The 18,209-nt window shown below is 39.8% G+C and overlaps 1 non-coding gene across 1 annotated transcript; it reads right to left on the reverse strand.

Moving 5' to 3' along the window:
- Positions 1-15,993: 15,993 nt before the first annotated feature.
- On the reverse strand, positions 15,994-16,102 carry LOC141616170 (small nucleolar RNA R71). The gene has a single exon (XR_012530534.1). It is a non-coding gene; the product is annotated as a small nucleolar RNA R71 (small nucleolar RNA).
- Positions 16,103-18,209: the final 2,107 nt, after the last annotated feature.

The raw sequence follows: 18,209 nt of genomic DNA on the forward strand, positions 1-18,209 counted from the left end.
CAATATAACAAATGAATGAAATCTAAACTATATTATATGATGCATGATTTCTAGTAAATTATTGTCACCTATGATCAAACCTCCCCAAACCGATTTAAACACTATTTCTAGTGTAGAAATGAATACGTTTGGTCATTAGTGACTATGCATGAATTTTAGTCTATATGCAACTATCTACATGAATCATGTGAGATATATTACAATGCAACTATACTATATGAACTAACTAGTGTAGATGCAATATGAAATATAATACAAATGTAAGTGAAGACTAAACTAAATGGAATGCACTATACAAAGGAGAGAAGGAGAGAAAAGTATTATACAAATGGAGGTGATGAGATAGGAATTTCTCACTCGTCATCATCAGCATGGTGGTAGCCATACCCGCTAGTACTTCCTCCTTGGTCATACCCTCCTCCTTGACCAAAGTATCCTCCACCTTGACCGTCAAGGTTCCCGGCTTGGTTCCCTTGATTATGGAACAAAAGGTGTGGTTGAGCCCAAGATGGTCGAGGGCCATTAGGGTCAATATACCCTTGTTGTGCCATTTGGTAGTATTGGGGATAAAGGGACAAGTAGTTGTCGACCCTCCCATCGTGTACTCCAAGATCAACCCGTTGCATAAGCTTTATCAAATCATTCAAATCCGGAGTATCGGGGATTTGTGGTGTGAAAGGAACATGAGGAGTAGGGTATGCTGGAATGTGCACATAAGATGGTGGGGCATTAGCCCTTGCCGGTATCCCGCGAGGTTGTGGAGGTTGGCGGGTTACTTCTTCTCTTTGAGGGGGGTTGAGGTAGATTTCAATGTCGAGGAGCTAACTCGGCCTAGGTGAATACGGGCTCAACCTCGGGTCGGTACCGGGTATATTCCACCCCGAAAGAATAATAGAGGAACACCCTTTTGTGAACCATTCTACACTCCCGCTTTGAGTGTAGGCGCACCACCGGTGGTGGTTAAAGACGGCGTCCTCATCAATCAAAGTACTACCCTCAAGAGGCGTGTAAGTCCCATGGAAGTTGAACCCGGGACAAAGGTTGTTAGCCAAGATAGTGATTATATCTCCCATCACGAAGGTCTTAAGTTGGGAGTTCCCTTGAGAAAAATCGAAGAACCTTGTAAGCATCTTAAGGGGGGAATTGAAATTATATTGCCTCGTTCCCCGAACATTTAGATAGGACTATAGGAATGTCAAATCTAGGAGAGTGCACCTATCTTGCTCAAATCTTCCATTAATGGTGCCGGCTACGAAACGTTCGGTGATCCGAATCACCGGATGTTGGATCGCGAAGGTATAGCATTGTTTTTGGTGAATGAAATCCCTCCCGGAAATAGCCTTCCAAATTTGGTCAACATCAAAGTCGAAGGGTTTGTTGGTGTTACTTGTTGGTACAACAAGACCAAAAATATTAGCAAATTGGTCAAGTATTAGACTATGGTCGAGGTTGCACAACCGGAACTCCATACCAAAGGATCTTTGTGTGTTTGAAACAATGCAGAGGCTACTCAAAAATTCCAAGGTAAGGCTAAGGTATGTCTCTTCATGGGCATGGAATAATTTCCCAATTCCCAAACCATCAAAGAAAATTTCGGTATGATACCTTATACCTAGGACTTCTAACACCTTAGTGTCAATGAATTGAGTCGGTTCGTAATGCTTACCTAGCAACTTGACGAACTTGATGCGGTGGTCATCGGATGTGAAGAGTACCTCCGGAAAGTACTCAAGTTGCTCCACCCCTCCTCTTATCACGGGGCGGAAGTTTCTTGGCGGCATCCTTTCTTCAGGGGATGAAGAAGATGAGCCTTTGCGTTTCTTGGCGGCGACTTCAACGAGCTTCTTGGCATTTCCCTTGAGATTCATCATTTTTTATTTTGGGAAAGTTAGGGTTTGGTTGATTTTTGTTGTGATGGGAGTGTTTGGAGATGAAGATGTGTGGATTAGGTTTAGATAAGGATAGGAAATGAGGGATGGTGGAGGTGTTTTTATAGAAGAGTGGTGTGGGACTAGCGGCCGAGGGTCGGGTTCGGGCGGATTATACGAGGTAAGTGCAGGAATCTGAGCGTCTTTAGTGTCGGGACGAGCGTCTTTCTACAGATGTCCGAGCGTCTTGTGAAGAATCCACCCGGATTCTAATCCAGGGATCCTGCTTCATCTGGTGTGGACTGAAGAGGAGCATATTGAGCTTTGGACGAGCGGCTGAAGTTGGACGAGCACCTTTTGAAGAATCCGGACGGATTCTAGTCCAGTGCGAAATTTTCTTCAGGTTGCCTCACTGGACGAGCGTCTCACAGATAATACGAGCGTCTTTTCCAGGACGAGCGTCTTGTCCTATAATCAACTCGGATTTCAAGCCAGCGCCAAACAGTACCCACAAGGAGGCTGAGTATGAGCGTCCTGCCCTCGGTACAAGCGTCCCGTGCTGCTTTTCATTCTTTTCATTTTTTTCTTTCCAAGATCATACCCTTGCACCTTTTTGTTATTCCTCCTTATCTTTCTCTGAAATTTTGCTCAATAAAATTGTAAGAAACTCTCTCTCACTACTCTCATGCAAGAAATTGTAAATAAAAGTGCGAAAATGTACAATATTATAAGTAAATGTTCGAGAAATATCTTACAAATGGTGGTTTGAGATAAGACTCCACCAAACTAGTTCAAATTGTAGAATTTATTTGTCCATAGAGCTCAAGGCTCTTAGAAGGAGATCAAAACCTTGTGAACAAGTTCCAAATAAGCATAAGTATGGCTTGCTTAACTTCAAAACGAAGCTTGGCCAAAGAAATTTATCATTCATTCTCGTTTTCTTCTTCTTGGCACTTGAATATTTACGATGCTTTAAACCAACTAGCCCATGATTCTTGTCAACATAAGGTAGGAAGTATGGTTCATGGGTGTTTGGAGACTTCCACTTACCACCTTCTTCTTCAATTTCGGTGATGATGATAGCATTTGAAATTTTCAATCCTTCAAGAGTAGAAGGAGAATTCTCATGGTATTGATGACGGGGTACCTTTGAAATTGTGGGTGCCAAATCTCCACAAGTACGTTCATTTGCAGTTTTGTTCTTAAGCTTTTACACCAAGTACCCCTTATATGAGGATTTGACTTTTTGGAGAAGGTCTTCCACATCATCTCCAACAATCATAGGTTCCATGGTGGGTGCGAAAACGTCTTCATGGTGAATAGGAAAGAGGAATTCATATTCTTCATGGAAGTATGCCTCAAACTTCTCAAGGATAGGCTCCTCAAGTAAGGCAATCTCACAACTCCATTCTTCTTCTTCAATGCAAGACGCATATTCTGCATAAGCTTCTTCCATAAACTTGTCATCATCGCTATCTTCATAAGAATCATAAATGGGGGCTTCATTCTTCGTCACCAACTCTTTCTCCAACACCTCAACATCCACTTAAAATGACACACCCTCATAGTCACAAAGGTTAAGAGTAATTGGCTTCATATCTTCCTCATCAAATACCACACTTTCATACTCACAAGAGCCCAAAGAGATTGGCTCTTCCCACTTCACTTCTTCTTCATCAAAGGTCATTGCCTCAAATTCACATTCATGTTCAATGCTTAAGAATTGGTGGGGAGTGTTTGTTTGGGTTGTTTTCATTTGGGCAATTCGAATTGCCAACTCCTCACCATGGGCTACAATGCTTTGGAGAACAATGTTTCTATTTTGGCTCTCCTCTAGAATTTGTGTGAAGAAATTTTGTTGGTCTCCCATCATTTGGAGAACCATATCTTGAATGTCAAAGTTTGGCTCATCTTTTTGTTGTGGGTGGGTGTAAAAGTGCTCATATTGTGGCATTTGGAATTGGTTGTAAAGTGAGTTTTGGGTGGATGGTTGTTGTTGAAATTGGATGTGGTGATTTTGGTGGGAAAAGTTGGGGTAGTAGTTAGGATTTTCATTGTATGAGCAGTAAGGTAGGTTTCTGTTGACTTGCTCCTCAAACTCCCCATACCCATAGTCATACTCAAAAGATCCACCACATACTCCATATGTCAAGTCTTGAGACATCATAGCTAAGACAAGGAAACAACTACAACCAAGGAAACTACACAAAAACGGTAAGAACGAACCTTGAGGAACAAGTCCCTCAAGGTTAAAGCACAAATAAAGATAGACAAACAAGTAAGAACTTAATCATATAGCACCGTCTCCGGCAACGACGCCATTTTGACGTGAACGTGTCGTTGTACGCCTAATCAAACACATTTATAATTCTCAACAAACAACTAGTTAGTGGTTAAGTCGAGGTCGATCCATGGGACGGTGTGCTTTGGGTTCTAAGTCTATCTATCTCAATTTATGCTAGTGTCACAATTTGTTTGGGTTTGTAGTTGGTGAGTCTAAACTAATGCAAGCAACAAAGTAAAAAAACAAGTAAAGGTATAGGTAAATAATAAAAGAATGCTAGGATGTCTTGGGGTCATAGGGGATTCATGGGAGTTGATCATACAAACATGTTTACAAAGTTGCAAGCAATTAATGTCGTGAAGGAACCGAGTTGGTTTATGTCTTACGGTTCATAGAAAGAGTTGGGTCCCGGAGCCGAATCGGTTAGATTGTATAACACCTACAAGTCGACTTACTTTCCTCCTATTCAACTTCTAAGCATGGTCTAACAAGACACGAGTTGGTTTATGTCTTACAAGTCTTGTTGAAAAGGTAAGAGATGGGTAAAATGCAAGGATTCATAGGCTTAGCATTTCATCAAACATAACATGTGCCTAGGTTGACATCACAACAAGCAAGCAAACTAATTATGAAAATATATTAAATGCATGATTAATCCCCATGTTTGTTTCCCTTAATTACCCATTAACCCTAGCCAAGTAACTACTCACTCATTATCATTAAAAAACATGTCATTAATGGTGTCAATCATCACAACAAGTATGAACATGATAAGAGAAAGAGGAAATAAACAATAAAGAGTAAAGAGTAAAAGAATTATACCAAACTTGAGATGATCTAAATAATAAAGCAAGAATAAGAAGAGAACTTGATTGATTGATGAACGGTTGTCAATCCTCCAATATTAACCCAATAATCTTTAATTACCCAAAAGTAATAAGCTTGAACAATAATTAAGGAGAGATTAATGTTAAATTTGTGGAAAGATTAAAGAGTAATCTAATCTACTCCTAATCTATTCTAAGAGGATTTTCTAATGTGGAAGCCCCCTTTGATTATCATCAAATGGGGTATATATAGTAGTGGATCATTAAGTTAAATGAGGCTAAATTAGTAATTAACAATTCTAAGTTCTAAGTAGGAAAATGCAAGTATTTCGAAGAGATGAGCATATTTGTTGAAAATGTCACGGTCCGCTCGTACAAAGGGGAAAGGCGCTCGGATTGTGGGCAGGGAGGACGAGCGGCTGGGCTGTCGGGACGCTCGGATTATTTGAGCTGGCGACGAGCGTCTTGGAGCTTGGACGCTCGGACTGTTCTTCAGAGTACTTTACTTCTTTCTCTCGCATACTTCTTATTCTTGCTATGTTGATCTTAGTTCCTGCCTCTTCTTCCATACTCGCTCAACCAATATCTTCAATAACCTTCCAAATAAGCACGAGAGACGGGAATTTCCGCCTAATTGTCTCCTTTCCTACAAAACAAACATAATGCAATAGAAAAGCAAAATAGAAGGCATTTGACGGATAAAATGGCTTTGGAACGCTATAGTAGTATGCAAAATAGGCTCAATTAAGGGACTAAATGTGCGCAAATATGAGTCACATCAAATATCCCCAAACCGAACCTTTACTCGTCCCGAGTAAGAGGTGACTAGAACTAGACCTTTATTTAAACTATCCTACTAATATAAACGATGTGAGAGAATTAGCGGGTCACACTCTGCCCCTTCAACTCACAACAAGACAACCATGAGGTAGGATGCCTTCTTGCAAGGCAAGGTGGGGCTTGCCAAAATGGCGACACATCCAAGCATTTAAGCACACAAAACAAGTAATGGATGCATCTACAAAAATGAATAACCACTTTCCTCATCTAAGTGGCGGAAATTATCTAAAAGAGAAGCAATCTAAGGGTACACATTCCATCATAGATATGGTTTCTTCAAACTACTAAGCATAGAAGGATGCCAATAAATCACCTCCAAATTGTGTCAAGCTAGGGTACATTTGTCCTCAATTGTTAAATGTTTTCGTCAAGAGTAGACTCCCTATAGTGTTAGAAACACTGGAGGATCGCGGAATTCCCCTTCTTGCCTAGACAAGAAGAAGGGTCGTCCCCTGTCTACCATGCACAAAAGTGGATACGATGGAAAAGGGATAAATAGAATTTGAGTTTCATCTGGGAGTTTGCTTTTGTTGTTGTTTTTACCCCCAATTTCTTGTGGCAATAACATTTTGAGAGCATTTTGTTTTTGCCATTTCTTTGATGTTTGGTATTTCAACACTTGAAAATTTTTCAACTTTTTGCATTTCTTTTTGAACATTTTCAAAGTCACCCCAATTAGTAACAAGGGTGCTTATATTTGAAGCATATGAGTTTTCCTTTTTGTTACTCCTCTTTTCTTTTGATGCAATTGCAAACTTTTTCTTTTCTTTTCTTTTCATTTCAATACTTGAACTCAAATTTTGAACAATTTTTGTACCCATTCTCTTTTGTTGACAAAATGTGGTAGAATATGGAAGATGGTTGCATGGTTTCAAGGGTCACCTTGGAATAAACGGTAGCCAAGGAGTTATCACACCACAAGGTACTCTTGACTAAGCCTTAATCCATGGGTCAAAGGATACTAGCATGACACATCCTAGGGTGTTTTACAAGCATTCTAACAAGCAAAGTCTTAAGAAGAAAAAGTATCTACAAGGGCCTTATATACACTTGTCAAGTTTCCCAAATAAATGCTTTCACAAAATTTTTCTAACATGCAACTACATGCCATGATGCAACTAACATATATACATCCTAATGCATATGCTTCTACCAACTAGTATGTCATATAAACTAAATACAATCCTAAATTCACATTGTTTATACCGCATCAATCAAAATAAAGCCACATAGTCATTAACATAAAGAGGAAAAAGGAGATGGGAAAGATCGTACCATGCGGTCTTCAATATCCTCATGTCTCGGATGTGGCATAGTCGATCAATGTGAAAAAGGATGGATAAACAAAATATATACATAATATACGAGACTACACTACAAGGGAAATGAACATGTTTTTGGTTTTTGAAATTTTTATGGCTTTCGTTTTTATGAAAGTAAAGAACATATTTTTGGGATTTTTCTAAATTTTTCAATTTTTATGCATTATGGAATATAAATTCCAATGCCCCACTTTATTTTGGACATTTTCCTCAATGTACATGTAGGAGTAGGAATGAAAAAGAAATGCATGTTTTTTGGATTTTTGAATTTGAGGAAATTGAAGTACAAATGCAATGATATGATATGAATGAATGCATGCTCTAACTAAATGTAATTCTATATGACATATATAACAAATGAATGCAATCTAAACTATATTATATGATGCATGATTTCTACTAAACTATTGTCACCTATGATCAAACCTCCCCAAACCGATTTAAACACTAGTTCTAGTGTAGAAATGAATACGTTTGGTCATTAGTGACTATGCATGAATTTTAGTCTATATGCAACTATCTACATGAATCATGTGAGATATATTACAGTGCAACTATACTATATGAACTAACTAGTGGAGATGCAATATGAAATATAATACAAATGCAAGTGAAGACTAAACTAAATGCAATGCACTATACGAAGGTGAGAGGGAGAGAAAAGTATTATACAAATGGAGGTGATGAGATAGGCATTTCTCACTCGTCATCATCAGCATGGTGGTAGCCATACCCGCTAGAACTCCCTCCTTGGTCATACCCTCCTCCTTGACCAAAGTATCCTCCACCTTGACCGTCAAGGTTCCCGGCTTGGTTCCTTTGATTAGGGAACAAAAGGTGTGGTTGAGCCCAAGATGGTCGAGGGCCATTAGGGTCGATATACCCTTGTTGTGCCATTTGGTAGTATTGAGGATAAAGGGCCAAGTAGTTGTCGACCCTCCCATCGTGTACTCCAAGATAAACCCGTTGCATAAGCTTCATCAAATAATTCAAATCCGGAGTATCGGGGATTTGTGGTGTGAAAGGCACATGAGGAGTAGGGTATGGTGGGATGTGCACATAAGATGGTGGGGCATTAGCCCTTGCCGGTATCCCGCGAGGTTGTGGAGGTTTGCGGGGTACTTCTTCTCTTTGAGGGGGGTTGGGGTAGATTTCAATGTCGAGGATCTAGCTCGGCCTAGGTAAATACCGGCTCAACCTCGGGTCGGTACCGGGTATATTCCACCCCGAAAGAATAATAGAGGAACGCCCTTTTGTGAACCATTCTATTCCTCCGCTTTGAGTGTAGGCGCACCACCGGTGGTGATTAAAGACGGCGTCCTCATCAATCAAAGTACTACCCTCAAGAGGCGTGTAAGTCTCATGGAAGTTGAACCCGAGACAAAGGTTATTTGCCAAGATAGTAATTAGACCTCCCATCACGAAGGTCTTAAGTTGGGAGTTCCCTTGAGAAAAAATCGAAGAACCTTGTAAGCATCTTAAGGGGGGTATTGAAATTATATTGCCTCATTCCCCGAACATTTAGATAGGACTCTAGGAATGTCAAATCTAGGAGAGTGCACCTATCTTGCTCAAATCTCCCATTAATGGTGCCGGCTACGAAACGTTCGGTGATCCGAATCACCGGATGTTGGATCGCGAAGGTATAACATTGTTTTTGGTGAATGAAATCCCTCCCGGAAATAGCCTTCCAAATTTGGTCAACATCAAAGTCAAAGGGTTTGTTTGTGTTACTTGTTGGTACAACAAGACCAAAAATATTAGCAAATTGGTCAAGTGTTAGACTATGGTCGAGGTTGCACAACCGGAACTCCATACCAATGGATCTTTGTGTGTTTGAAACAATGCAGAGGCTACTCAAAAATTCCAAGGTAAGGCTAAGGTATGTCACTTCATGGGCATGGAATAATTTCCCAATTCCCAAACCATCAAAGAAAATTTCGGTATGATACCTTATACCTAAGACTTCTAACACCTTAGTGTCAATGAATTGAGTCGGTTCGTAATGCTTACCTAGCAACTTGACGAACTTGATGCGGTGGTCATCGGATGTGAAGAGTACCTCCGTAAAGTACTCAAGTTGCTTCACCCCTCCTCTTATCACGGGGCGGAAGTTTCTTGGCGACATCCTTTCTTCAGGGGATGAAGAAGATGAGCCATTGCATTTCTTGGCGGCGACTTCAACGAGCTTCTTGGCTTTTCCCTTGAGATTCATCATTTTTGATTATGGGAAAGTTAGGGTTTGGTTGATTATTTTGTGATGTAAGTGTTTGGAGATGAAGATGTGTGGATTAGGTTTAGATAAGGTGAGGAAATGAGGGATGGTGGGGGTGTTTTTATAGAAGAGTGGTGTGGGACGAGCAGCCGAGGGTCGGGCGGATTATACGAGGTAAGTGCAGGAATCCGAGCGTCTTTAGTGTCGGGATGAGCGTCTTTCTACAGATGTCCGAGCATCTTGTGAAGAATCCGCTCGGATTCTAATCCAGGGATCCTGCTTCATCTTGTGTGGACTGAAGAGGAGCATATCGAGCTTTGGACGAGCGGCTGAAGTTGGACGAGCGTCTTTTGAAGAATCCGGGCGGATTCTAGTCCACTGCGAAATTCTCTTCAGGTTGCCTCACTTGATGAGCGACTCACAGATAATACGCGGGTCTTTTCCAGGACAAGCGTCTTGTCCTATAATCCGCTCGGATTTCAAGTCAGCTCCAAACAGTACCCACAAGGAGGCCGAGGACGAGCGTCCTGCCCTCGGGACGAGCGTCCCGTGCTGCTTTTCAATCTTTTCATTCTTTTCTTTCCAAGATCATACCATTGCACCCTTTTGTTATTCCTCCTTATCTTTCTCTGAAATTTTGCTCAATAAAATTGTAAGAAACTCCCTCTCACTACTCTCATGCAAGAAATTGTAAATAAAAGTGCGAAAATGTACAATATTATACAAAGTAAATGTTCGAGAAATATCTTACAAACGGTGGTTTGAGATAGGACTCCACCAAACTAGTTCAAATTGTAGAATTTCTTTGTCCATAGAGCTCAAGGCTCTTAGAAGGAGATCAAAAGCTTGTGAACAAGCTCCAAATAAGCATAACTATGGCTTGCTTAACTTCAAAACGAAGCTTGGCCAAAGAAATTTGTCATTCATTCTCGTTTTCTTCTTCTTCTTGGCACTTGAATATTTACGATGCTTCAAACCAACTAGCCCATGATTCTTGTCTACATAAGGTAGGAAGTATGGTTCATGGTTGTTTGGAGACTTCCACTTACCACCTTCTTCTTCAATTTCGGTGATGATGATAGCATTTGAAATTTTCAATCCTTCAAGAGTAGAAGGAGAATTCTCATGGTATTGATGACGGGGTACCTTTGAAATTGTAGGTGCCAAATCCCCACAAGTACGTTCATTTGCAATTTTGTTCTTATGCTTTTCCACCAAGTACCCTTTATATGATGATTTGACTGTTTGGAGAAGGTCTTCCACATCATCTCCAACAATCATAGGTTCCATGGTGGGTGCGAAAACGTCTTCATGTTGAATAGGAAAGAGGAATTCATGTTCTTCATGGAAGTATACCTCAAACTTTCCAGGGATAGGCTCCTCAAGTGAGGCAATCTCACAACTCCATTCCTCTTCTTCAATGCAAGACGCATATTCCGCATAAGCTTCTTCCATAAACTTGTCATCATCGCTATCTTCATAAGAATCATAAATGGGGGCTTCATTCTTCTTCACCAACTCTTTCTCCAACACCTCAACATCCACTTCAAATGACACACCCTCATAGTCATAAAGGTTAAGAGTATTTGGCTTCATATCTTCCTCATCATATACCACATTTTCATACTCACAAGAGCCCAAAGAGATTGGCTCTTCCCACTTCACATCTTCTTCATCAAAGGTCATTGCCTCAAATTCACATTCATACTCACAAGAACCATATCTTGAATGTCAAAGTTTGGCTCATCTTTTTGTTGTGGGTGGGTGTAAAAGTGCTCATATTGTGGCATTTGGAATTGGTTGTAAAGTGAGTTTTGGGTGGATGGTTGTTGTTGAAATTGGATGTGGTGATTTTGGTGGGAAAGGTTGGGGTAGTAGTTAGGATTTTCATTGTATGAGCAGTAAGGTAGGTTTGTGTTGACTTGCTCCTCAAACTCCCCATACCCATAGTCATACTCAAAAGATCCACCACATACTCCATATGTCAAGTATTGAGACATCATAGCTAAGACAAGGAAACAACTACAACCAAGGAAACTACACAAAAACGGTAAGAACGAACCTTGGGGAACAAGTCCCTCAAGGTTAAAGCACAAATAAAGATAGACAAACAAGTAAGAACTTAATCACATAGCACCGTCCCCGGCAACGGCGCCATTTTGACGTGAACGTGTCGTTGTACGCCTAATCAAACACATTTATAATTCTCAACAAACAACTAGTTAGTGGTTAAGTCGAGGTCGATCCATGGGACGGTGTGCTTTGGGTTCTAAGTCTATCAATCTCAATTTATGCTAGTGTCACAATTTGTTTGGGTTTGTAGTTGGTGAGTCTAAACTAATGCAAGCAACAAAGTAAAACAAACAAGTAAAGGTATAGGTAAATAATAAAGGAATGCTAGGATGTCATGGGGTCATAGGGGATTCATGGGAGTTGATCATACAAACATGTTTACAAAGTTGTAAGCAATTAATGTCGTGGAGGAACCGAGTTGGTTTATGTCTTACGGTTCATAGGAAGAGTTGGGTCCCGGAGCCGAATCGGTTAGATTGTACAACACCTACAAGTCGACTTACTTTCCTCCTATTCAACTTCTATGCATGGTCTAACAAGACTCGAGTTGGTTTATGTCTTACAAGTCTTGTTGAAAAGGTAAGAGATGGGTAAAATGCAAGGATTCATAGGCTTAGCATTTCATCTAATATAACATGTGCCTAGGTTGACATCACAACAAACAAGCAAACTAATTATGAAAATATATTAAATGCATGATTAATCCCCATGTTTGTTTCTCTTAATTACCTATTAACCCTAGCCAAGTAACTACTCACTCATTATCATGGAAAAACATGTCATTAATGGTGTCAATCATCACAACAAGTATGAACATGATAAGAGAAAGAGGAAATAAACAATAAAGAGTAAAGAGTAAAGGAATTATACCAAACTTGAGATGATCTAAATAATAAAGCAAGAATAAGAAGAGAACTTGATTGATTGATGAAGGGTTGTCAATCCTCCAATATTAACCCAATAATCTTTAATTACCCAAAAGTAATAAGCTTGAGCAATAATTAAGGAGAGATTAATGTGAAATTTGTGGAAAGATTAAAGAGTAATCTAATCTAATCTAATCCTAATCTATTCTAAGAGGATTTTCTAATGTGGAAGCCCCTTTTGATTATCATCAAATGGGGTATATATAGTAGTGGATCATTAGGTTAAATGAGGCTAAATTAGTAATTAACAATTCTAAGTTCTAAGTAGGGAAATGCAAGTATTTCGAAGAGATGAGCATATTTGCTGAAAACGTCACGGTTCGCTCGTACAAAGGGGGAAGACGCTCGGATTGTGAGCAGGGAGGACGAGCGGCTGGGCTGTCGGGACGCTCGGATTGTTTGAGCTGGCGACGAGCGTCTTGGAACTTGGACGCTCGGACTGTTCTTCAGAGTACTTTGCTTCTTTCTCTTGCATACTTCTTATTCTTGCTATGTTGATTTTAGTTCTTGCCTCTTCTTCCATACTCGCTCAACCAATATCGTCAATAACCTTCCAAATAAGCACGAGAGACGGGAATTTCCGCCTAATTGTCTCCTTTCCTACAAAACAAACATAATGCAATAGGAAAGCAAAATAGAAGGCATTTGACGGATAAAATGGCTTTGGAACGCTATAGTAGTATGCAAAATAGGCTCAACTAAGGGACTAAATATGCGCAAATATGATTCAAAATTTCAAATCAATCACAATGTCACATTCACTGACATAACTCTTTATCACCGTGCCTCACAACACAAACACAACGACACATCTCTCTGTTATCACGCCTTCATAACAATATGGTATATAAGTATAAATAAAAAAGAATCTTAATAAAATGCTCAAATATAACAATACACTAGCCAATACCTTACTTACATGTGTTGTTTGACAGTTATAGTCATTGTCTATCGACCAATCCCAGCCTGTCGATCGACAATATACAGCTTGTCGATCGACACAGGCTACCCGTAGTGCACAATTCATCATATAGTCGTAGGATTTTGCTATTCTTTCATCTAAACTACAAGATGTAATGCATACAATGATAATAAAAGAATGAGTAGGGTATCCCTACCTGTAGAAATTCCGCGATAGCAAGGCAAGATGATTTAAAACCGCTCATTTACGAAACGGTAACCTATAACATATATTACTTACGATCAATACAATAATGATACAGAATTAATCAATAATTCAATCCCTTCCCCTTGTCACGGTCAATACTCTAATGGGTAAGATGGTTTCAACAAATACTATCAATTTCTAGATTAGAAAATGAATTACTTACAAATACAATGAAACGAATGCTAAAATCGAATCTCGAAATCCCGTCTCCCTTTCCTCTTCTTTCTTGACGGCTTAATGGATGACAAAGTGAGTGTTTATTTTATTTTTGCAAAAGTGTTTAGGGTTAGATAGTGGTAGGTATTTATAGGAATAGTTAGAATAGGGTATACGTAATAAGCAACTCCCTCGCCTGTTGGCTGTGTCGATCGATAACCCCCACCCTGTCGATCGACCAGCATACCATATCCCCCAAGCCTATACACCGTGTCGTCGGATTTCACCCTTGTCAATTGACTCAAACGTACTGTCTATAGATACACACCCACTATCTATAGACAATTAGTATAAACTCGCTAGGCAAGTTCAAGGACGACACTTCTTACTCATTAGACGATATCGCAAGACTCAAAATATAAGTTACTCATTAAACTAAGCATATACCCTTGTAAATTACGGGGTATTACAGTCTTCCCCTTTAGAATGAAATTCGTCCCAAAGTTCGCGTAACTACTCAAAACAACTTATGTATTAAGCTCAAAATATGACTCGACACGACCATGTATAATCAATAAAAAGCATTAGACCCCATAGAAATCAGGTTTGTCACATTTCAATTTCCATCCCCCTAAAAAGAAGGTTATATCTCTGTAATGTAACTCATACCTGATCAAACAAATGTTGATACTTTTCTTTCATGGTGTCCTATGCTTCCCATGTAGCTTCCTTAACATTATGGTTAGACCGTAATACCTTTACTAGCATAGTCTCTCTGTTTCTCGTTTTGCCCACTTTCTTATCCAAGATTTCCTTTGCAACTTCCATATAACTCAAAGACTCAACCAACTCAATTGTCTCTGATTCAAGAATGTGAGATGGTTCACTCACATATTTCCTTAGCTGCGACACATGAAACACGTTATGAACTCTCTCTAGAGCTGGAGGTAATGCCAAACGATAAGCTACCTCTCAACCTCTATCTAGAGTCTCATACGGTCCTATATACTTATGGCTCAGTTTACCCCTCTTCCCAAACCGCATAACAACTCTCATTGGCGACACTTTTAACAAAACTTTATCCCCAACTGCAAATTCTATGTCACTTCTTTTAAGATCGGCATAATTCTTTTGACAGTTTTGTGCTGCTTTCATTTTCTAACAAATAATATGCACTTGTTCCACCATATCCTGAATCATCTGAGGTCCCAAAACCACGGCATGAATCACATCATCTTAACCTACAGGACTCCTGCACTTTATTCTATACAAATCCTGAAACGGTGCCATCCCAATGCTAGCATGATAACTGTTGTTGTACGAAAACTCAATCAGATCTAATTTCCACCAAATTAGAGTACACAAGCTCTTAACATATCTTCTAGTGTCTGAATTGTTCTCTCAGTTTGCCCATCAGTAGCTGGATGAAAGGCAATACTCGAGTCTCTATTGGATACAATATCTATAGGCACCCCATGTAGCTTCACGACATTCTTACAATAGGCTTTAGCTAGTTCCGCTTTGCTCCAAGTATCTTTCATTGGAATGAAGTAAGCAGTCTTAGTAAGATGGTCTACTATCACCTAAATCATATTGTTCCCATTCTAAGTCCTAAGGAAACCCACAATAAAATCCATATAAATGCTCTCCCACTTCCATTCTGGTATATCTAAGGGTTGTACCTTACCTTACGGTCTTTTATGCTCACCTTTTACTCTTTGACAACTTAAAAATCGAGCCACAAACTAGCTACTTCCTTCTTCATACCTGACCACCAAAAGGTTTTCTTCAATTATTTATATAGTTTATCTCCTCCCGGATGCATAGAATAGGGAATATTATGTGCCTCAGTCAAGATGTTTCGTTTCAGCTCTTCGTCATCTGGCACACACAGTCTTCCCTTGAATCTTAAACTTCCATCAACATGAACATGAAACCGTCATGCCTACTTTAGCAAGTCACTCCGAGCCTACCTTGGCTTCTATCCCAAAAGGATTTAAGCTTCCTACTACTGATAATGGCACCTTCGAAATTCGTCTATCTTACATCAATTTGGTGGAGCGGAATTTATTTGGAGGGGCAGCTGCTGAGGATCCTGCAACACATATGGAGAAATTTGTCACCTATTGCAGTTCTATCCCTTTAACAGCTTGGGTGACACAAGATAAGGTAAAACAAGTGCTCTTTCCATTTTCTTTGAAGGATGGAGCTGTAGATTGGTTGCGAGATTTGGATATGGCTAATCAAGGAGTTACTGACTGGAATACTCTAGTTCTTGATTTCTATAAGAGGTACTTTCCACCACAAAAGACCAATGCTTTGAGAAATCAGATTACTAGTTTCAAACAGACGGCCACAGAATATTTGAATGAAGCGTGTGTTCGCTTCAAGAGATTGGTGCGTTCGGTCCCCCATCATGGTTTTGAGAAATGGTTTCTTTGTAACCAATTTTATAATGGGTTATATGATGATCACCGTGCTTTATTAGATTCTTCAGCTAATGGGAGATTTCAGGACAACACTACATCTGATGGCGCGTGGAAATTAATTGATCAGATTTCTACCAATAATGCTAAGTATGGAAATCCAAGGGGAAGTGTTCGTGGAAGTGGGGGAAATAGTGGTATTGCAGCACAGCTAGAGGCTTTTCCTGCCCAAATTGCTGAGATGAAGACTACCCAATCATTGGGTAATAGAGAGAGGGTTCATGCTATGAGTCAACAACAAGAGGAATCTTATGCTAGATGTGGATTAGAAGGTCACAATGCAGCTGAGTTTTGAGCACATTGGAGCAGGTTAATGCTTATCAGTCTTAAAAAAAGGGGACACAAGGCACACCTTTCTCCAACTTTTACAATAAAAGAACGAAGGAGCATCCTTTCCTTCAATGGTTTGGTTAGAATGTGCAAAATCCGCAGCCGCAACAACCACAAAAGAATACTTATATACCTCCTAACAATCATAGTAATCAACCACAAGGAGGATATCAAAGGCAGAATCAAGGAGGTCAGCAATTTAACAGTCAATATAAACAACCTCCTCAACAAACTCCTCAACAAGCTCCAAACAATGAGATGACAGAGTTGCGCAATTTTTTACAACAAACTTTGTCAATGTAGCAAAAGCAGACGGCTCAAATTTCTGAGCCGATTGCTCATAATAAGATGCTGGATACCCAGGTGGCTTAAATGACAGTTCAAAATCCCTCAAAACAGCCCGGAGGTCTTCCTCGTGAAGGTAAGCAAGCTCACGAGCAAGCTAATGTCATTCAATTGAGGAGCGGTACCACATATCAAAATCCGGAGTTACCAAGTCATGATGAAGAATTGTCCACTAATGATAATGAGGTAAATTATATGCATCCTAAGGGATTGGGTAATTTAGAGCTAAGTGACGATGAAAAAGAAGTTGACAAAGTTGAAACTTCGGTACTCGATCGAGTGTCATCAGGGCTCGATCGAGGAACCTCCCTGGTCGATGACGGTGTTTCAAAAAGTGATTCTAAAGCGAAGAAAGCCGAGCCGATTACTATTGCACTACCTTTTCCGCATCGTCAACAAAATTCTAAGCTGGAAAGCAGTTTGGTAAGTTTATGGAGGTAGTGAACAACTTACAGGTATGTGTTCCTTTTATTGAATTAATCACTCAAGTGTCGGCTTACGCGAAGTTCATGAAAGAGATTTTGACAAGGAAGCGATCCTTTGATGCGGTGGCAACCATTGCTTATACTCAAAAGTGCAGCGCCGTGTTGCAAGATAATTCACCACCTAAGCTTAAGGATCCAGGGAGTTTTTCTATCCCTTGTCATATTGGTCATATTGCTATTAGTAAAGCTCTTTGTGATTTAGGAGCTAGCGTTAGTGTCATGCCTTATTCTATTTGTAAGAAATTAAATATGGGTCAAATGACTGTTACTAATATGACTTTGCAGATGGTTGATCGATCTATTAAACACCTATTGGGGGTGTTAGAGGATGTTCCCGTTCGAATTGGGAAATTCTTCATTCCCGTAGATTTTGTTGTCTTAGACATGGCTGAGAACAACCAAATTCCTATAATCTTGGGTAGACCATTTCTTCACACAACGGGGGAGGTTATAGATGTTAGGCAAGGGAGACTGACTTTAGCTGTGGGGGGTGATACTATTGTTTTTAACTTAGAAAAAGCTTTAAAACATCCCATGATAGAAGAAACTTGTCATAGTATTGATATTGTTGATTTTACTATTGATGAGTGTCTTTCTATGTGTTTAAACAGGGATCCTCTGGAGATTGCCCTTGTTTCTGATTCAGCTGCGGAGACGGGTTCATGGAGTCCAGAAGTTCATGAGATTGAGAAATTGCTAACTAGAGAGGAATGCCCACATCAAAAGGTATAAAGTTTAGGTGTCTCGTCTAAGGTTATTGAGGTAAAGAAACCTGAACTAAAACCTCTTCCCTCTCATCTTAAGTATGAATTTCTCAATGACTGTGAAATGAACCTGGTAATTGTCAATGCTAGTCTAACTGAAGGTCAACTTTATGCTTTGTT

This window comes from Silene latifolia, chromosome 11 (genome assembly GCF_048544455.1).
Source record: "Silene latifolia isolate original U9 population chromosome 11, ASM4854445v1, whole genome shotgun sequence".
In the NCBI taxonomy this organism is placed as follows: Eukaryota; Viridiplantae; Streptophyta; class Magnoliopsida; order Caryophyllales; family Caryophyllaceae; genus Silene; species Silene latifolia.